The sequence below is a fragment of the Microtus oregoni genome, unplaced genomic scaffold, assembly GCF_018167655.1.
Source record: "Microtus oregoni isolate MIOR12 unplaced genomic scaffold, Mior012 000026F_ref0000081, whole genome shotgun sequence".
NCBI classification, from domain to species: Eukaryota; Metazoa; Chordata; class Mammalia; order Rodentia; family Cricetidae; genus Microtus; species Microtus oregoni.
Window position 1 is genome coordinate 1,213,322 of NW_024543085.1, and position 20,960 is coordinate 1,234,281.

Below are 20,960 nucleotides of genomic sequence, written 5' to 3' on the forward strand. Positions count from 1 at the left end.
AATGCCCCTCAACCGAAGAATGGATAAGGAAAATGTGGTATATTTACACAATGGCGTACTACACAGCAGAAAAAATAATGACATCTTGAATTTTGCAGGAAAATGATGGAGCTAGAAAACATTATTTTGAGTGAGGTAACCCAGACACAGAAAGACAATTATCAAATGTACTCACTCATAGTTGGGTTTTAAACATAAAGCAAAGAAAACCAGCCTACAAACCATAATCCCAGAGAACTTAGACAACAATAAGGACACTAAGAGAGACTTGCATAGATCTAATCTACATGGGAAGTAGAAAGTAGAAAACAACAAGATCTCCTGAGTAAATTGGGAGCATGGGGACCTTGGGGGAGGATTGAATGGGGGAGGGGAGAGGCAGGGAGGGGAGCATTAAAAAAATGAGACCTCAATAAAAATCAATTTAAAAAAGAGAAAAGAAAAAAGAGGTAGACTAACTGACCAGGTAAAAAATAACAACAACAAATTTAAGAAAAAGAAATCCAACTACTTTTTGTTTCTAAAAAATGCTGCAGAAATATCCAAAAAGTGAAGATAAGTGGGCAGAAATGACCCCACCAAGCAGAGGGAAGCTGCAAATAAGCCGGCATATCTAATTCTATAAGGTATTAAAAGCTGGGACTAGAAGGGGCATGCCTCTACACAAACAATGTGCAATGAATTTACCACTGACAGCATACCTGATATGCAAGTACTGAAAGTATTTCTTTTGTAATCTGAATCACAAGGTGTTTGCTTTTTCCACTTTTATTTAACACGATACCTCAAGTTTTCGTGTAATCAACAAGACAAAAGAAATAGGATGGGTACAGATAGGAAATGAAGAAGCAAATTTATCCTTTTTAGTAGTGGACCTATTAAACATCTTAAAAATTCTATCAGAAAGTTCTTAGATATGATAAACACTTTCAGCAAAAAAGAAAGGTACAAAGCCATACAAAACCCTATAACTTTGGAATATTATTAACAAATTTTCTGAGATAGAAATTAAAAAAGAACACCCATAGCAGTCTAGACAGTGTACAGGAATAAACTTAATCAAGAAGGTGAGTGTGGTCCCTACAATGAAAAGTTCAAGAAACTAAAAAAAGAAATTGAAGTAGACACTAGATGATGGACAAACCTCCTATGCTTTGAATTTGCAGGATGAATATTGTAAACATGTCTCTGTTACAATAGTCTTGCAGAGTTGACACAAGCTCCATCCATCTTCCAAGAGCTTCTTTATAGAACTAGAAAAACCAATCTTAAAATTCATATAGAAACACCGAATATTCTGGAGTTTAGCAGGCCTAAGCTAAGAGAACAATATGGAAGCATCAGAATACGTCATCTTGAATTGCACTGCAAAGCTTTGGTAGTGAAAACCACATGACACTAGCTTACAAAGAGAAGTGTAGACCAATAGATAGAAGATCCAGAAACAAATCAAGCCAAATCATTGCTGATCAAGATGCCAAAAATATACACTGAACAAAGGAGCCTCTGAAACAGACACTTCGAGAACTGAATATCCAAATTTAGAAGAATGAAATTAGTTGTATACCTGCACAAAAATCAGCTCAAAATCAAAAGACTTTAATATAAGACCTGAAATTATGAAACTGATAGAAGAAAACACGGAGAAAGTACATTGAGAGATAAGCATAGAAAAATTTCCCTAACGTATCTAATGTCACTGGAATTTCCATATTTAATATATATGTATTTCTGATCTCATCTTTTTGCTTATGTGTTTTGAGCAAACAGGGAATGCTGTATTACTGAAGTGTACAATCTGTGGATCAACTAATGATGGCTAACAAGAGATATTATACAACAGCTATGTGTGTCACATAACCATTCATAGTAGAATGCCAGTTTTGTGAGGGTTTTTTTTTTTTCAAGACACGGTTTCTCTGTGGCTTTGGAGCCTGTCTGCCTGCCTCTTCCTCCCCTGAGTGTTGGGATTAAAGGCATGTGTCACCACTGCCTGGCCAGTTTTGTGAGTTTTATGTAAATATTCTTGTGCTGTTTAGTTTTGTCAGCTTGACATAAGTTTGGTCATTTGGGAAGAAGGAACTCTCTCTTCCCGTCTGTCTCTGTGCTGTGCTGTGTGTGTGTGTGTGTTTGTGTGTGTGGATGTACATATGCATTTCCTTTCCAGGGGTGAAAGTCTAATAGAAAGATTCACGTCTCACTTGCAGACTTTGAAGTGGAATAAACTTTCTGAATAATGAGACTGATTTCAGTGAAGAGAACTCTTTCACTATGAATTTTATTTTCCTGAAATTACAACCCCAGCACATCAGAAAGTCCTTTGACAATGCCCCACAGGTTCTTCCTGTTCGTTGTTTCACTTACATTCTTAGCATATAAAATAATTGTTTTAATAATAATATTTACATTTTTACTTATTTGCATTAAACGTGTTGCATGCATCTCTCTCTCTCTCTCTCTCTCTCTCTCTCTCTCTCTCTCTCTCTCTCGTGTGTGTGTGTAAGAGTGAGTGTGTATATGCCTGTTCTTGCGTGATTTAAGACATTGAGAGTCTCACTCCACTACTTACATTTCATCCTTTTGAGTGAGGTTTTCTTACTCAGACTGCAGTTAAGCTGGCAACCAGAAGAACCAGCCTTCTCCCAGTCTCACAGCATGCTTGGGTTACAGGCAGGTCTCTACTCCTGGGTTTTGGAAGACTCAAGTTCTCATACTTACACACACAGCAAGTGCTATCCTGTTCTTATCTACTGAACCATCTCTCCAGCCCCAAATTAGGACATTTTCATGTGTTCTGTTCCACTTTAGATTTCAAGAACGCAGACAGAAAAGTGTTTTATTTATATTTCATTGGCTTATCTAACCCAAGGCTCCCTGGCTACTCATTGACAAAGACAGTTAGAAATATAGTCAAACCCATAGTTATATAACCTTACTTAAAACATCATGAGTGTGTGTGCCTCTCTCTCTCTCTCTCTCTCTCTCTCTCTCTCTGTGTGTGTGTGTGTGTGTGTGTGTGTGTTACTCTGGAGTATAGTTCATGCCAAAATATTGTAATTTGATGATATATATATATATAATACATATATTTTGATGCCATATGTAATTTCTATTATATGTATGTCCCTCCGAGTTGCTTCTGAGCTTACACAGTGTAAATAAGGAACAGAATTTACATGACTCCCACTCCCACTCCGACATACACTTTTGATTTGTAGTGTTGACTGTACTATCAGTTTTTCTAAAGGAGGTCTTTATTCAGCAACAAGTTCCCTTGAATGACATCATCAGTTACTTTGGGGGGAAATCAGACATAAGCCTCCTACTCTCACCAAGAATGTAAACTGCCCTCTGCCAGTATGAAGAACCATTTCTATGTCCATGAAATCAGAACCTATATATTTAGTTTAGGTTGACAATGGTTTGGTTGTCAATGGCTCTTTTTATGATTTCAACTTTAAATCCTGGACTGTAAGTGAATTTTTAAACATGCAGGCCTTTGATACTGAGCAGAAAGCTCCATTGTGTGACTGTAAGGAAAGGAATGTGATCAGGAAAACCATGTGATGGTTACAATAGGTCTCTTGAGAGCCAGGTTATCTCATAAAAGGGGACAATAGGAGGAAAACCAGCTTGTTTTCCTTCATCTTCCTCAGAGGAAATGCACAGGAAACCCGTGTTCACATGGGGGAGGGATGCTGGGGTATACTGTGGGATCCTAGGGGATGTTGGTATCACTTGGAGAAATCTTCTGCCATATCCTTAGGCAGACCGAGCAATTCTGGGATTCAGTTATTTTATTAGTACTTAATTCTACAATCTGTTCCCAAAGAACTTTTACTTTGTTATTTGTGGGGTTCAACAGAGTGAGAGAAGAATGTTGTGGTTGCTGACTTGAAGGTATCTGGGTCTGAGCAGCAATCCAGGCCTTCCTCCCTTACCCAGGCTAGAGCCCAACAAGACACAACTGCCTCTTACACTTGGAGGAAATGAAACCACAGAACAATTGGTTTCATTTTTATGAAGGGTAAATTACAGCAATGTGCTATTTTTTTGTTTTGTTTTGTTTTTTTAACATAGTCACTATATGCTGGCTGCAAAAGAAAGACTTGGATGAAATAGTGATTCAACTTTGCAAGTTTCTCTTTGACTATATGTAACATTTGACATGCTATTCTACTCTGTCATTTTGTGTAGTGTGTAGTTTGTAGTTGGTTAGCAGGCTTAGATTCTTGACCTGTGAGCATGCTCACTCCCCAGGCTATCTGCAGTTAGCACCAGCCCCATCTAATAGTACATGCATGAAAGAAGTGATACTTCTCTTTTCTTCTAGAACATTTAAAGAAATAGCATATGTATTTGGAAGTGTTATGGTTTTTGTCTCTTTAAGAGGCAGGCCACGCCCAATCCCGGCAACCCCTGCCCTTCCCCTGCCATCTTGGATTCTGTCTATCCCCTCTTGGCATGTGCGTGTCTCCCCACTTCCCCCTTTCTCTGTCTCTTTCTTCTCTTATTCTTCCCCCACACTCTCTTTCCTCTAAGTAATAAATATTCAGTTCTACTCCATACAATGTGTCTGCCCATGTGTCTCCCACTCATACGCCCACCCGAACCTGCCCAGCCGCTCGCTGCATGGTGGGACCAGCCTGCCCGGGACGAGCCACCGCTTGGGAACCGCCTGGGGATCTTGCAGCATTTTTAAGCCCCACTGCTAGCCTCTCTCCTAGGACCCACCGCCAGCTGCTCAGGACCCACCAGCATTTTTTAAAGGAAGTATATACATTTTTTAAAGATATGCTTTAGTTTTCAGACTTAGGGTTTTGTTTGTTTGATGTGAGACGGGGTCTCATGATGGGCTTCTGACACACTATGTAGCTGACATTGCCTTCAAACTCCTGATTGTCCTGCCTCAGTCTCCCAGATGCTGGGGTTGCAATTGATTCTATAAACTGGCTTTTGAAGGCTGCTGTTAAAGAGGGTTAATGAGACTTTAAAGATTAGAAATTTACCAGGGATTTTCCGAAAACTTCTTTTTATATTAGAAACTTGAGATGTATGTTCTTGGAGCTATCTGACCTGGAATGTGGAAGAGTCATGTTCCGTGGCTCAACAAGAAGCATGTATGTTTAGGACAGAGTTAGTTCTTGCACAGTTTTCCCAAAAATATACGTGTTGAGAACATATTACACCAAACAAACAAACAAATGAACAAACAAAACACCAGCAAAGTTAATGTCCCAGTAAATTAAAATGCAACCGGATAGATGACGGCTTAGGAAGTGTTTGTGCTGTATATATCTCCTTCATCCCCTAGCCCAAGCATTTTAAACATACACTTTATAGAACAGTGGAAACAATGCTCCTTCCCTGGATGGCACCTTTTCCCATGCTTAAACCAGCAGCCTTTTGCAAGCTTGCGTTGTGAGGTAACTTTTCCGCTGGTGAGTTTACATGCAGCAGCACTTGTCACCTCTTTCTTCAGGTCCAAGCTCCTGCTCTGGTCTCTCCTGAATTGCAGGGAGAGTTCTATAGCTCTTGTACAAATTTTACTCTTGTTGCTTTTAATCCTTTCAGAGACTTTTCTACATCCCCCTGGAGGGACTGGGTTACAAGTGCAAAACACCAGTATTGTGTTCATTCTCCCCAGTGGCATCCATCTTATTGACAGTGTAAGGCCTCACATGATCAGGCATGTTATTCTCTTGCAAGACCACAACTCCCAGCATTCCTCTGGACTCCAGCGCACGCAAGCGCGGAACACATTTCCCAGAAGCCTTTGCACTCCCCATTAAAAGCAAAGGCCGCCACGAGTTTGCCCTCTTCTCTCCCCTGCCTTTCCTACCATGTCTGCACGCCCCTTACCTGTCTGTTACCCCTCCCCCATTAAAGTGCACCCATGTGGGACCGCCGTGTGTCTGTGTCTTCTTCCTCGTGTAACGTCTCTACCATCTAACCCACAGAATTAAGAACAACAGTGGTGCCTGACGTTCCGTTTGCCTTATCGGAACTTTCACATATTTCTAAGCTACTAGGGTTGTACACAGCTGACCCCACTAATTTTACAAAAGAGTTTCAATATTTAACCCAATCTTACAACCTAACTTACCATGATATTTATATGATTCTCTGTAACAACTTGCTTCCTGAGGAACGCCGACGGGTCTGGGAGCAGGCGAGACTACATGCTGATGAAGTGCATCAAACTCAGCCTTCTCATCCACCCGGCGCAGAGGCCATGCCCGACCAGGAACCCCACTGGGATTACAACTCCCCCGGGGGCATTCTGGCCAGAGACCGATTCCTAACCTGCCTCCTGGTGGGATTAAGAAAGGCCACTCTCAAACCAGTAAATTATTCTAAACTTGCAGAAATTTTCCAGGACACTAAGGAAAATCCTTCTGCATTTCTTGACCGTCTTACTAAAGCTATGTTGCAATTCACAAACATGGACCCAGAATCCACGGAGGGCAGACAGCTCCTGATGACCCACTTCGTCAACCAGTGCTACTCAGACATCAAGGCAAAGCTCAGATATTTGGAGAAGGGTCCCCTAACCCCACAGGCACAGATCCTGGAGACGGCCTTCAAGATCTACCACGCGAGAAATGACAAGGCCCGGAATCATTGCCACGTGATCACCGCACCCGCCAGGCCAGCTGAGGTGATGGACTCCACTGCCCGCCCTCCGCGCGTGGCTCCCCCATCCCCCGGCCCATGCTTCAAGTGTGGTAAGACAGGTCACTGGGCAAAGGCATGCCCCAATCCCCATCGCAACCCAAGGGACCCCTGCCCAAGGTGTCACAGGGAGGGTTATTGGTCCACAGACTGCCCTCGTGCATTTGATGATGCGGGGGCAGCCGCCCCAGAGGACCCCCAGGTTGACCTATTGGGTTTGGCTCTAGAAGACAGAAGGTTCCCGGGCTCCTCCACCCACAACCCGACTGCTACGCCCATCTGCAACCAGGAGCCGCGGGTACTTCTTACAGTGTCGGGATGCCTCATCTCTTTTCTCTTGGACACCGGAGCAACATATTCAGTTCTAAGGGAATTTGGGGGGCCAACCTCCCCCTCAAGTTCCCCTATTGTCGGGGTAGGGGGACAGCCTTATCTACCTCTCCAAACTCCACCTCTCAATTGCATATTTAGAGGTATCTTTCTCACTCATTCATTCCTAGTTCTACTAACCTGTCCAGTCCCACTCTTGGGAAGGGATCTTCTGACCAAGCTGGGAGCTTCCATTTCTTTTGCGCCCCCCACCCGTTTCGTTTCAGATTCGTCGGTGACACAGCTGCTGCTTCTCCTGGCTCTGCGACCCTCTGATACTAACATGCCTTTTCCCCTCCCAGCTTCCCAGGTGGACCCTCTCGTGTGGGACATCCAAAACCCAGCTGTTACTAAACACCACCCCCCATTGTTATTCAGTTAAAAAACCCTACTGGGCCGGGCGATGGTGGCGCATGCCTTTAATCCCAGCACTCGGGGAGGCAGAGGCAGGCAGATCTCTGTGAGTTCGAGACCAGCCTGGTCTGCAGAGCTAGTTCCAGGACAGGCTCCAAAGCCACAGAGAAACCCCTGTCTCGAAAAAAAAAAAAAACCCTACTGGGTATATCACTCAAGCCCAGTACCCGCTTCCTTCCCAAAGCCTCAAAGGACTAAAACCTATAATCTCTGATCTCTTGAGGAAGGGGCTGCTTCGCCCCACCTCATCCCCCTTTAACACTCCTATACTGGCTGTCAAAAAATCTAACGGAACTTATCGTTTGGTTCAGGACCTCCGGCTCATCAATTCTGCTGTCGTTCCTTTACACCCAGTGGTACCTAATCCTCTCACACTTCTGTCTAACATTCCTTCAGGGACCTCCCACTTCTCAGTCTTAGACCTAAAGGATGCCTTTTTCTCTATTCCTCTCAGCCCTCAGTCTCAGAACATCTTTGCCTTCACCTGGACAGATCCTGATACTAATTTCTCCACACAACTAACCTGGACCGTTCTCCCTCAGGGATTCCGGGACAGCCCACACCTCTTTGGCCAGGCTCTGGCCTCTGATCTGCTCTCACTGTCCCTCCTTAAATCAAAACTGGTACTCTATGTCGATGACATCCTGCTATGTAGCCCCTCTTTGGAGACTAGCAGGACTGACACCGCCACCTTATTAAATTTTTTATCCAAAAAGGGCTACAGAGTCTCGCCTTCTAAGGCTCAATTGTCCACCACTCAGGTAACGTATTTGGGGTTAACCATAACCCCAACACAAAAGGCTATCACCTTAGACAGAAAAAGACTAATTCAATCTCTTGCAGTTCCTTCCACCAAAGAAGAGGTTCTGTCATTCCTGGGAGTGGCCGGTTTCCTGCGATCCTGGATTCCCTCATTCTCTCTCCTCACCCACCCCCTATATGAAGCAGCTCTCGGCTCTATGCATGAGCCCCTCCTTCACCCCATCACCAAACCTTTCCGGAGACTCCAACAGGCCCTTACCCAGGCCCCAGCCCTCCATCTTCCGGATTTAACTCGCCCTTTTTGCCTTTATGTAGCATAAAGAGAGGGCTATGCCCTGGGAGTTCTAGGCCATCAACTGGGACCTTCCTTCGCACCTGTAGCTTACCTGTCAAAGAAGATGGACCTCACCACACGGGGCTGGGCACCCTGCATACGGGCTTTGTCAGCTGTGGAACTTCTTATTCGTGAGTCAAAAAAGCTAACCTTCGGAGCACCTACTACGGTTTTCTCTCGTCATAACTTGTCTAACCTCTTAACTTACAAAGGCCTACAGACCCTACCTCCTTCTCGAGTTCTTTTGTTTCAGGTGGCGCTGGTGGAAGATACGAGTCTCACATTCCAGTGCTGCCCACCCCTCAATATTTCAAATCTTCTACCTCAACCTGGTGTTAATGATTCCCCATCCCATTCCTGCATTGAAGTCCTAGAGGACCTACTGCCCCACCCCTCACATATACAGGAGGGCAGTCTGTCCCAGGCTACTCACACCTGGTACACGGACGGAAGCTCCTTTCTATGTAATGGGACACGCAGAGCAGGTTATGCCATAGTGTCAGACACAGAGATAGTCGAGGCAAAGGCACTCCCTGCTCATACTACCAACCAACAGGCTGAGCTGATAGCCCTCACCCGTGCCTTTCAGTTAGCCGCGGGACAATCTTTAAATGTTTACACAGATTCTAAATATGCTTTTCATATCCTGTTATCTCACGTGGCCATCTGGAAGGAACGTGGGCTTCTCACAGCAAAGGGAGGGTCTATTACCAACTCAGAGCATATTATGGACTTGCTAAGAGCCTCCTATCTCCCTAAAGCTATAGGAATTATTCACTGTCGGTCCCATCAGTCTGACAGTTCTATTGTTTCCAAGGGAAATAACCGGGCTGACAGAGCAGCTAAGACAGCAGCACTTAGTTCAGACCTGCCTCAGTTACCTCAGGGAGTCCTAACAGCATAGCCCACAACCCCGCAGACATCTCCTAACACTCAACAGATCCTGTCCTACCTACACCAGCTTTTTCATCCTAATGAAAAGCTCTGCTTCATTTTGTAAAAACACATATCAAACCCACGCCTGAGGACATCAGGTTTCTAAAAGCCACCACTGCCTCCTGTCAGATCTGCCAAAAGTCAGATCGCAGGACTAAATATCGTAGCTTCCCTTTCCCTACCCACCAAGCAAGGGGCTCCCTTCCGGGAACTGACTGGCAGCTGGATTTTACTCATATGCCCACAGTCAGGAGAATTAAATATCTCCTGGTTCTGGTGGATACAATGTCTGGGTGGGTTGAAGCCTTCCCCACCTCTAACAAGAGAGCCCAGACAGTCTCTGATATTCTTCTCTGAGAGATTATTCCTTGGTTTGGACTCCCAACTTCTCTTCAGTCAGATAACGGTCCAGAGTTTACTTCTCAGATTTCTCAAAATCTGTCTAAAGCGCTCGGAATCCCTTGGAATTTTCATATACCGTACCATCCTCAGTCATCAGGTAAGGTAGAACGAACTAACTGCTCTTTAAAGGAAGCCCTCGTTAAGATGTCACAAGAGCTCCACCTTGACTGGGTAAGACTCCTACCTTTAGCTCTTCTCCGGCTCCAAGCCCTTCCAAGGGGCCCCCTCCTCATCTCACCCTTTGAACTCATGTACGGGCGGCCGGTCTTAACCCCCGGCTTCTCATCGGAGACCTCTCCCCTTCCTGACCACCTGCTCACTCCCCTCCTTTTCCACTTATGCTCACTACTGTGGGACTTCACAGATCACTCACTACCTCGACCATGTGCTAATACATGTCCACCGCCGGTTAAAATAGGAGATAAGGTATTACTCTCACCCCCAGGCCAGCGCCCTTCACCTCTTTCCCCCAAATGGCAGGGCCCTTTCAGAGTAATTCTTTTAACTCCCACAGCTGCCAAGCTTGAAGGAATTCCTCATTGGATTCACCTGTCACTTCTTAAACCATTTATCTCCACAGCTCAAGATAATCCTTCATACACGGTAACTCGGACCGGACCTTGTTCTCTTAAGTTCCAAAGGACGCCGGATTCAGTCCCCTCTACTACAGTCTAAGGAAAACAGTGGTCCCCATCCGTCGCTGTGTTAACACACCCTCCCTTCTTTAAATTCATAAATAACAATTTAGCTGTCGTTACAGGTACCATCATCAAATACGGAGTCAAGGGCTCAAGTGGTAAGCAGATTCTCCTCAACAAAGTTCTTTGACAAAGCAGGTCAGCCGCTGACTGCAGCAGTGGCCCCTGAAATGTTAAGGAATATATGGCTAAAGTCTATTTCCTTTAAGACACTCTCTTTAAGCTCCAGGATGCCAGCCCAACCCATCTAAACAAATCAAACACAAACGGAATAACGGAATAAGTATCATTTATTTTTTTATCATTCTTAACCCCGGACATCCTAAGACTCCCTTACCTGGATCTCCTCTCCCCCCTCACCCCAGCTCCCCCCCCCCAAAATTCCCTTAGATCCCCCCCCTTTTTTAATTTTTCCTTTTACTAATGCAACTTTTGCCTTCCAGCATCTTAATGATGACCCAGCTACTCAGGAAAAGCCAGACAGATTTCTTCAATCAGCCACCCCAGACGACAGCCAGGACTTCAAATGCCAACGGTACAATCAGCCATCCCAGACACCAGCGACCTCAGACACCAGTGACCAGCTACACCAGCGACCGCAGACACCAGTGGGACATAGCCAAAATAATCGGACATTTCCTGGACCCCTCAACGCCCAAAGCCAGCAGGAAGCAGCCATGAGAGACCGGACTACGCCCCCATTCCCTACCCTTTAAGGTCCCCCAATTTTTTTTTAATCAAACCAAAAGGGTGAAATGTTGTTCTCTTGCAAGACCACAACTCCCAGCATTCCTCTGGATTCCAGCGCACGCAAGCGCGGAACACATTTCCCAGAAGCCTTTGCACTCCCCATTAAAAGCAAAGGCCGCCACGAGTTCGCTCTCTTCTCTCCCCTGCCTTTCCTACCGTGTCTGCACACCCCTTACCTGTCTGTTACCCCTCCCCCATTAAAGTGCACCCACGTGGGACCGCCGCGTGTCTGTGTCTTCTTCCTTGCGTAACGTCTCTACCATCTAACCCACAGAATTAAGAACAACAAGGCATGCTGCTACCCTCTGCTGCTAGGCTGCTTTCTATCCGTCTGAATTGGATCTAGCTGCTTAGTCCTCGTGTTGCAGACAGTGCAAGCTCCTGGCTGGGTTCTTCCTCTCTCTGTCATTCTATTGGATATCCATGGTTCTTGGTTCCATACTGTTTGGTCAAAAGTGAGACCCCAGCCCCTTGACACCCCTATATCCAAAGACTCTGGGATGTTTGGGTTGGAAGTGTCGCCCCAGGCCCTGGTATCCATCCTTGGAACACAATGGAAAAAGAATGGAGCCGAAAGCTCCCTTTCAAGCCCCCTTCCCCTGGGTGTTGTCGACACTCCACTCTGGGAAAGCCTGCCCAGCATTGATCCCTCCCCAAGAAGGGCAAGGACCACTTCCACGGGTTATTTAGGCTGCTGCCCAGAACAGGAACACACGGTCTCCAGGTTTTGTGTGATCGTCCTGGCCCTGTCCACTCTCTTTTCCTTGCCATGCTTTTCCGGGGCACCCAGAAGCGCTGCATTAAACGTGGGCATCTTTTATTAGATCTAATTTGGTCTGAATGGAATTATTTGCGTCGGCCGAGAAGCTTGTCTTAAAAATATTCCCAACACATACTTCCTTCAGGCCCTTTTCTTTTTTCTTTCTTTTTTTAAAAAAATAAAATATTACCCTCTTGTGGTGCACTGCTCTGTTGGCTTACTGACTCCATTTCCTGTATTTCCTATACCTTTTCTGGGTTTATGCTTTATTTATTGAGAAATTATCACAAACAACTATTTCATACATTCACTTACCTTTTTTAATTCCTTTCACCCATTATTCTATGTGCTACATGAAACCATGATTCTGTGCTTTTTGTCTACCTTCTATAATGCCGGATCATATACTGCTTCTTAAAAAAACCTACTTAATAAATGGAATACATTCTTACCTTAGAATGAAAATATGAATTTTTGAAAGCCCTCTGTGGGTCAAAGGATTTTCCTCATCTTGCCAGGTAATATTGTACTTGGCTAGAATGGGCTCTGGCCATCTGGGATCTCTTTAGTATTCCACTCATTAAGGTAGAACAACCTCCAGATTCTATCAACTGGTCATGCAAAAAGGAAGTTTGATAAGAAAATGAGTCAGCATATTTCTTCCTGCAGTTCTTACAAGTGTTCGGTTTCTCAATATGCTTTTCCTGTTGGGGCTCCCAGTCCCAGAGGGAGGCCACTATTCCTGCATGTTAGCCCTGAATGAGGGCTGTTGATGTCCTGGCCCCAGTGCCCTCTGCCGGAGCTTCCTCCCTGCCAGGGACTTATCCTACAGGTTCACAGGGTCTCTAACTGCCCACTCTCCCTCTGCTTGTCTAGAAGGTTGGAGACAGATTTCCTTTTTGGGTTTAGCCAAAAAGACAAACAGAAAGTTCAACAAGACTCAGTGTTATAGAAAGCACTGCACATCAGGAATTTCCTTCTGCAGCCCATCCCTCTGTCAGGTGGTAGCTGCTAATGGTTCTGCTTTAGTCCACTCAAAATCAGAGTCTGCCAGTAAGTACACAAGGGATAGGCATAGTCTCAGATAGGTGACATGCCTACTTCCTAAATCTCAGCCCTGTTAAGGGGAACAACTTTTCTCAATATGATATGTTCCTGTTAAGGGGAACAACTTTTCTCAATATGATATGCTAAAGTCTTCGAAAATTCCCTTAGAAACACTAAAATGTTAAAAATTCCCCAACTTGTTCCCAACATTCTAGCAGTTCAGAATGTATGATTCAAATATTTGATATTTAGTAAAGTCTTTAAAATTATTTGCACTTGACAAATTTTAAGAGCAGCTGGATGTGTAGTGTTGGAACGAAGCAAAATTAAATGACTACAGTTGGGTTGAACTTTTGAGAACAAATTGTAAGTCTTTGTTGCTTAGAACCCCTCTGCTTCCTGTTAAGAATGAATACAAATCTTGCTATTAACCAAGTTAACTATTCAAAGCAGCTACAGGATGTTGGGCACGGAGAATGTGAAGAATGCAGAGAATGCCCTCTGTTTTTCACTCCTTACTAAGCAAGGAAGGCAAGCATACCTCCACCTCAGGGGGTCCTTGCTGAAAGGGGAAGAACTTTCCCAGCTGCAGCTACAGCCCAGCTCTCTGATGGTCCATGGAAGTGGAGCTGATCACAAAGTTGCTTTGTTTTCCTAAAGACCCCACCACTTTTTCAGCTCCGTAGCTTCCTGAGATAAATGTGGATGCAAGGTTCAAATGGCTGGCTCTGGAGGTCATTACCTTTGATGAAGTACAAACCAAACTCTAAAAAAATCTTACATTATATAGAAGGGAAATGGAGAAATTGACATAATCACCCTGGACCATAGGTTCCACTACAACTTTTTGTTTGTTTGTTTATTATTTAATTTCCTGACTCCCTCGGTGTTATTCCTCTGTTTCTTAACTGCCCATTTGGCACAATGAGAAACCCACTCATTACCCCGACCAGTTCCATCTTCATAATTGCACTTCACTGAGCATTTCCATCCAGGGAGGCACTGAAAAGTTAGTGTCAGCCACATATCCAGGCACTATATATATATAGTACAGCTAGAACTTTAAGAAATAGCTTTCCCATCATAAGTATAAAAATGAGGAAAGAGTTAGTAACTCAGATACTTACCAGAATTTCCCTGAAAACTTTTTTATTCCAGAAGCTTGAAACCAGTCACTTTAAGCTGTGTTTTCTTATTTTTCTTCAAATACAATTCTAAGGATCTTATTCAAAAACAAAACCAAACCAAACCCTGAGGCATTCAGCTGCAAAGTCCTCTGCCTTCCGAGCCCAGGCCCTGCCGACTCTGGAGCAGCATCAGAATGAGGAAGAAGTTTCGGTTTTGTTTTAGCTCTCAGTCTGGAAGAGAGTTCTTCCTAGGACTGGCGAGTGTGGCACAGTGGTAGAACACTTACTTAGCATTAATGAGGCTTTGGGCTTAGTTCCCAGTGCTATGGTAAACAATCAAACAAATAAACACATTATTAAAAAAGTATCAGCAAATGAGAGCCATTGATAGCAATTATTCACCAGGTGTATTTTTAAGTCAAAAGAGCTAAAGCAATTGGAGAGAACACAAATACAAAAAAAAAAAATTCAGGAAAAAATATGATCTTGATGTGAGCTGAGCACCACACTTATGGGTTGAGTTCTACCTTCCCCAACTCCATATACCAAAGTTCTGACTCTAAGAACATGGCTGTGTTAAGTTGGGAGCATAGATCCCAGCCCCTCGCATCTTCCCAGCCCCAGGCCTGAGAGTCCTATTGGTCTGGTCTCCAAATCCCAGCAGGCCAGGTCCCACTCCCACAGAGTATTTAAATAAACTCCCAAAAGAGGAACACATGGTCTCTTCTCCCCCCCTCCTGTTTGTGGCCTTCCAGTCCCCCCCCTCGGGGCCACCCAAGAGTACAGGACTCCCATCAAACCTGGATATTTTGACTTGTTTTTATTTGGCTTGATTGGGAATTTGCTGTTGGCAGAGAGCTTGCATTTGGAAATATACCTAACATCTTGGAGGTCACCAAGAAAGGGCGACCCTTTCCACGTGGTTCTAGACCACGTGTTGAAAGCATCCTAGTCTACAATCTGAGTTCTCCATACCACACTTAAACTGGCTTCTGGGATACAGGGCTGCATTTTGGTGAGTCCCTTTTCTTTCTTTCTTTCTTTCTTTCTTTCTTCCTTCCTTTCTTTCTTTCTTAAAGATTTTCTTTATTTATTATGTATACAATGTTCTGCCTGCATGACAGAAGAGGGCTCCAGATCTCATGACAGATGGTTGTGAGCCACCAGGTGGTTACTGGGAATTGAACTCAGGACCTCTGGAAGAACAGACAGTGTTCTTAACCTCTGAGCCATCTCTCCAGCCCAGTGAGTCCCTTTTCTTGTCTGTGCTATATAGGGTTTTGGGGGGGACCCATTTGTACTTATTTTTGTCGTTTTTCAGATTCCTGTTAAGCCACAAGCTTGCGCCAGGGGCTTAATTCCCAGTAGCGGCCAGACCGGTGGGCAGGCCTCAGCTAAGGTGATTTGTTTGTTTTGGGTCACCAAGCATTCAATTTCCACCACCCCATTTGGAGCTAAGAGCCATTTTGGCAGATGTGCTGGAGTGTACTTAGGTCACGTTGTTGGGCATAGACTTTAAAATGGGCACTTGCAGTTCAAAGCCAGATCCGCTGTTGCCCCTGGGATGCCTCTTAGAGAATCCTTTTAAATTGGGCCTGTCCTAAATACCATCTGTCCCAAATGACTAATTTCTCTATGCACTAAGATTTGGCCTCAACCGTCCTCTGGGACTTTAAAACTTTTTGCCACTGTAAAGACAAATGGACAGAGCTTACATATGTCCATGGTTTTTTGGGCTCTGCACTCTCGCCCCTCCTCCCCTGTAGTAGCCACTGTCCTTCAGAGGCACTGGCCCCTCCCCCACTCCCTCAAGCCCACACTACCCAACCCCCTCTTGTGGAGCAACATTCTTTCCTCTTCCTTCCCAATTCGGAGGTTCAAGGTCAACTTCCCCTCCCCCTCCTACCTCACCTCTCCACTGCTGAACCCCCTCTGCGCACTGGGCTAGCCTTCCCAATCCTCCCCATGTTCCCTTTTCTCTTTCAGATCTCTCTCAGATAGAAAAGCGGCTAGGTTCCTTTTCTACTCATCCTTCTGTTTACCCATTTTTTCTTCAGTAAGTATCAGATATTAGGCAAGAGTTAAGAAGGGTTGAGGAGGTTCCCCAAACTGGTGTAAATGGCCTTTAAAGTTTTTAATGCCCAAGAAAAATCAGCTGAGTCTTCCTGACAGACAAAGCTCTGGCCTTAGCAGCTGCCCTAATGTCACAGGAATGGGGGCAAGGGAAACCAGTCACAAGGCTTTACCCTAATAGAGCCCAGCCTAAGTCAACCTCACAGGCAAACTGTTTCAAGTGTGGCCTAAATGGTCACGTGGCACGATATTGCACTACACCTGCTCCGAGGCTGTGCTCTATCTGCCAGCAACCTGGACACTGGAAATCACAGTGTCCCCATGTGGGCTCGTCCTCTATGCCATGCCATGGAGGTCTGGCCTCACCAACATCAGCAAGTGAAATTGTGCCAGCACTCGAACTTCTCAGCCTTGCAGAGGATTGATGCTACAGAGACTTGGTTTATCCCATAATCCTATCCAAGCCTAGGGTAAAGCTGCAGATAGTGGGTAAGTCCATTACTTTTATTCTCACTTGGGCCTTACGTTCCCCTCACCAATTTCAGTTATGGGGATAGGCGGGACCCGTTCCTCCCCACTTCAAACATTACCACTGCCCTGCATTCTTGCAAGATAATTTTTCTCTCATCCTTTCTTAGTGATACCTGCTTGCCCAGCACCTTTACTGGGTGGAGATATCCTTAGCCACTTCCCCAAAGCTTTGTTCTGCTTCTTGGAGCCCCTTTTTGACCTCACCCATCTCCAAGATTCTATTTCACAGGTTCACTCCTCCTGCCAGATGTGTGCCCAGGCCAACCTATAAGGGGCTCTTCACATATGTCAGTCTCTACACCAGCTTCCCTGACACCAACCGGGCAAAGATTGGCAGGTTAACTTCATCCATACGCCTACTCATAAAAAATTCTGCTTCCTCTTAACACTTGTGAACACTTTTACAGGATGGATAGAAGCATTTGCGGTCTCCAGGGAAACAGCAGATGTGGTGGCTCAGGTACTCCTGGAACACATCATTCCTCAGTTTGGTGTCCCACAAACCATCCAGATGGACAATGGACTCATCAAACAAGAACTAATCAAACTCTCCAGTGAACTCAGTTTATCTTGTCCCTCCTTTCTTCCCATTGCCTTTACTCACCACAGAGCCACCCCACGTTCCCCCATGGGCCTGAGCTCTTTTGAGTTGCTTTATGGAAGGCCCTTTCTGCTTAACCGTCACCTCTCAATCCAAACTCCTCCACTGGTGGGGTACCTACCCTACCTCTCTCTTTTAAGGTTCCTTCTCTGTTCACACACTGACAGTTGTCTTCCTACCACCACACCAGTGGACCCTAATGCCCCTAAGCCTGCCCCGCTTTCCCCAGGGGACAGAGTACTCCTCAGTTAACTCCTAGGTCTCTCAAACCTCGATGGACAGGAACTCACACAATAATCCCCCGTCGGCTGCCAAGCTCTTGGGACATCCATGCTGGTACCATCTGTTGTTCTTAAAATGTGTGTTGGGGGGTCCCCCCCAGGCTCACGGAGCAGCAGCGAGCTCCAGTGGATCCCCAGTGGGGCAGGTGGGTGCAGGGCCCCAGCTCCAGAGTTCTGGCACCCAAGCAGCAGCAGAGTTCCCATCAGTGGGGGGCCATGCGGTGGAATTCCCAACACATGGTGGAATTCCCAACAGCTGTGGGCACATGTAAGCAGACCCATAGACACAGAAAATAGCCATAAAACATTTATTGAGGGAGAAATGGAGAGAGAGAGGAAGAGAGAGAGAGGGAGAGAGAGAGAAAGAGAGGGAGAGAGAGAGGAGGAGGGAGAGATAGAGAGACACATGTGTGCACGCCAAGGGAACAGGAAGGGAAGGGGGCAAGATGGCGGCAGGAAGGTCAGAAGTAATGGGAGTGGGCGTGGCTTGTCTCCCAAAGAGGAAGGAAACCACAACACCATCTCTCCAGGTACAAGTGGGCACCTACTCAAGACACTTGGTCTGTTCAGCAAACAGGACCTTCTACCCTCCGGTTTTCCAGGATGCCACAATGAAGGGCCTACCTGCTCCTCATTTTGACACACTCATCTTTGGTAATAACATTTTTTTTTCCTAGACACCTGCCTTCTCACCTCCCCCAAGGAACAAATGCCTGACATCTCTGAGATGGGATGCCTCTCCAGCCACACCTTGCAGGAAGTAGCCAGATTTGAGTCTACACCCTTTTTTCCAAAGAGAGCCTAAACGTTTATCATAATTATCACTTCAATTTTCTGTCATTCCTATATCCAAAGAGTCTAGAATGTTAAGTTGGGACCATAGGCCCCAGCCCCTTGTATCTATCCCAGCCCCAGGCCTGAGAGTTCTATTGATCTAGGTCCCACTCCCACAGAGTATTTAAAGGAACTCCCAAAAGAGGAACAAATGATCTCTCTCTCCCCCCATTGCGGCCTTCCAGTTCCCCCTCAGGGCCACCTGAGAGCGCAGGACTTTCATTAAACCTGGATATTTCTTAATTTGGCTTGTTTTAATGTTTTGATTTGACTTGATTGGGAATTTGCTTCTGCAGAGAGCTCATGTTAGGAAATATTCCTAACGGGCTGTATTTGGATGTAAGGTTTATTTTTATTTTTAAAAAGTTTAGACAACAAATGGAATTTGCATTATTGATGATATTTTGGGGCTGACTTAAGTACAAAAGTGAATTTGAAACAAAGCATATGCCCTTTACTGTGGGTACACGTGTGTTCATTTTCTTCTTGAGTTAATAATGTAATTACATTTCTCCCTTCATCTTCAAATCCCCTCTTATACCTCTCTCTTTCAAATTCATGGCCTCTTTCTTCTCACTATTTGTTATTGCATGTGCATGTATATACATATACATTCCTAAATATAACCTGTCCAATCCATATAGTGCTACCTGTATGTGTGTTTTCAAAGCTGACTATTTGGCATTGGCCAACAATTGGTGTACTCTTCCCTGGGGAAGGCCACTTTTCTCATTCCCAGCCTTCCTCAGTTGCCTGTACTTCTGTGAACTTTAGGTACAAGAGTGTTTTGTAGATGTGTCCATTAGGAAAAAAAAGGCTCTTTAGGGAAGGAGGCAATGGCAGGATACAAGACATCTGATATGAGAAGTGGGAAGGAGGATGGTAGGAGGAAGAAGGTGGGAGGTTTAAATGGGACTACCAGGATACAATTGATCTGATAGAGAAAATGAGAAAAGGGAGAACTCTTTAGGGAAAGGGGGAGGTAAATATGGAAGAAAGAAGGAGGTGAGTAAAATAACAATGTCTGAAAAAGTCACAAGGAATCATACTATTAAAGGGCTTTGGTCAAGCTATACCTCTCTGGTTCATCTAATCACGGCACACACAGCTCATCTCATAGGCTCACACTGGCTCTATTGCATCAGCTGCTGCAGTCCTTGGTGGTTGTCTCAAGTCCTGAAATCTCCACTATCTTGAGAACACCACCACAACTGAGGCCTCACCTTCACCAACAACCTCTGATCTCTCTTCAGGAGCCCCAATACTGTCACATGGTGCCAATCCTCAGCTTCTCTGCATGACTTCTTCAATCTTGTGATTTTTCAATACAACTGAGACTGTATGTTTACCAGTGACCTTGTCTGACCTCTCACAGTGCCAAACCTCAGCTTCTTTCCAGGATCCCACCAAATCCTGTGGATTTCATGCTGCCAAATCCAGTACTATATGCAATACTCTTACACACTACCAAAGTCAGCTACCAATTTGAGATGCGGCCGATGTATCTGAGTTTTACCTTGAGAGTGTGTGAGAAGCTTTTTGCTATCTTCTAAGTTCCCAGCCTAAGAACCAATTATTCTGAGTTATTACCTTCTAATATTACTAACAGTCCCTTTTTCTGACTAATTGCTAAAAACATCTATTTCCTTGCAATTAGTGACTTTCTCTGTAATCTCCTCTGGAACACATTTCGTGATAGCTTCCTAGGTACCCATTGAAGTTAGAACCCACTCCCTTCTTCCCATATCTACCCTGTTTACTCCCCTAATAAACGAGACTTAACCAGAATCCTGTCTTGTCCCTATCCCTTGTATCTCTTGTCCCTTTCATCTCTCACTCCTCGCTTTAGGGTCTCCATTGACTGACCTGCAGCTCAGGGCAAGATTGTAAAAGTTCCTTTGTTCAGACCTAATGCTTGGTGCCCCTACTATAAAAAGATGGGTTTAGAAACCGGCCTTGGGCCACAGCCTAACCAACACCAACTCTGGCTGTGGTCCCAGCTAGCTGATAAACTTCTGTGCCCTGCCGTGTTTTTTTTTTATTATTATTATTTTAAAGTTTGTTTTTGGTTTATTAGACTTTGGTGGTCTTGGTCTGTCCCCATCTTTGCGTGACCACCCTGGACCCAACAGCCGCCTTGGCTGTCTTTGGACCACAGTTTCTGTGTGCTAACCCTGAGGAAACATTTCCCAAAAAATTTCAACTCAGTGATATTGTCTCTTCTTATTCACAGCTGATCCCAGCATCAATTGCCCCAGTGAAGCAAAGACTTTGCTTAAGCAGGACTGGTAGCTAATTCATCATGGATTATTCTTTCTTTTTTTTTAAATTTATTTATTTATTAAAGATTTCTGTCTCTTCCCCGC

At 44.9% G+C, this 20,960-nt stretch overlaps 1 protein-coding gene across 1 annotated transcript in view; it reads right to left on the reverse strand.

The window, feature by feature from the left end:
* Nucleotides 1-14,391, reverse strand: part of Samd9l (sterile alpha motif domain containing 9 like) — a 70,221-nt gene extending 55,830 nt beyond the window's left edge. Inside the window, exon 1 of the mRNA XM_041675669.1 lies at nt 14,275-14,391. The gene's annotated coding sequence lies outside the window, so the exon portion shown is untranslated. The remainder of the gene's footprint in view (nt 1-14,274) is intronic.
* Nucleotides 14,392-20,960: the final 6,569 nt, after the last annotated feature.